Genomic DNA, 1363 nt, shown 5'->3' with positions numbered 1-1363 from the left:
GCCTAGCATGTCAGAGGCCCTGGCTTCCTTCCCCGGCACTTCTCCTTCTGCATATCCCTTTCCTTCGATGGGAAATAAATCATTGGGGTTTTTATCAGTTGTTTCATTATGTAGCTTTTTTAAAAAGGAAAAGAAATGGCTTTGGTTTCTTTCACAGTTTACAGTACTGTCCCTATAAAAGTAAATTTGAAGAATGTGTAATTGTCCAATCATTCAAGATTGCTTCAAGCAGTGTTGTCTTTTCTTTTAAGGTGTAATCAGACAGACATAGCACCGAAAACAGAAATTATAAATGGTAGAAATACTCCAATTTTAAAACATGATTTCCAAAATTATGTCTCTTCTGAGAACTGTGAACTGTGAAAGAAATCAAAACCATTTTTTTCTTTCTAAAAAGCCACATAATGAAACTGCTGATTTAAAAAAAAACACACACTAACGATTTCTTTCACATTGAAAGAAAAAAATATCCCAAAAGAGCAACTTCTGTACCTATGAGGTGACGGTGAGCGGGGAGCTGCTTCTCACCTTTGCTGTGTTTGGTGGTTGTGTAGTTATCTGGAGACACACTTCAAACAGCCTTTCCTTTTTTTTCACAGACTGTATGTGGGACTGTCTATTACTGAACATAATTTGGTGAGGTATATGAGATCACAGTGGAAACCCTCAGGACCCACCACTTGTCCAGAGTAGGGGACATAGGTGACCTCTTAGCCATTAAAAATGAGCTGCTTCTCCCTTACTACGCCTTCAGATTCATCTACATTCAACTGGATGAAGTATTACTTCCTTAAGGTGTGGACCATCTGGCGGCCAGGCATCTTGAACTTGGCTCTACAAAGGGCCTCAATCACCTGCTCCTGATGCTTCAGTTCGGTGCAGATGGTCATAACGACCTGGCCAGAGTGAGCCCTGGCCACTGTGCCCTGGGGCTTCGTGAAGGCACCACCCACACCTGTCTGGAGCCTAGACTGCGGTGAGCACGTACACCGGAAACAGGAAATTGTGTCCAAAGGTCCCTTAGAAGACTGAAGGTAACAGACTACAGATACTACCAAGGAAGCTGCTCTCTGTAACTGCTGCACACCAGGCCTCCATGGGGCTGCTTTTCTTTTGAGATACAATCCTTCCATAGCCCACTGTGGCCTTGAGCTCAGTGCAGCGATTTACTGAATGCTACAGATCAAAGATTGTACACAGGGAGAATGAGGCAGGTCTTCACACTGTCCTCCACAAGCATGTAATTCACACTACATAGAAAAACACAAATCAAAATTGATTATTAGGTGCAACAAAAATAATCCCACTAATTTTTAAGGACAGTTTTATATTTCCATAAACACTTAGGCCAGGTGTGGTGGCA

At 42.3% G+C, this 1363-nt stretch overlaps 1 pseudogene; it reads right to left on the bottom strand.

The window, feature by feature from the left end:
* Window positions 1-1001: 1001 nt before the first annotated feature.
* LOC127675886 (uncharacterized) lies at window positions 1002-1124 on the bottom strand (annotated as a pseudogene).
* Window positions 1125-1363: the final 239 nt, after the last annotated feature.

The sequence above is a fragment of the Apodemus sylvaticus genome, chromosome X (genome assembly GCF_947179515.1).
Source record: "Apodemus sylvaticus chromosome X, mApoSyl1.1, whole genome shotgun sequence".
NCBI lineage: Eukaryota > Metazoa > Chordata > Mammalia > Rodentia > Muridae > Apodemus > Apodemus sylvaticus.
The sequence above is the reverse complement of the archived record's forward strand: the minus strand, read 5'-3'. Positions and strand labels throughout refer to the sequence as shown.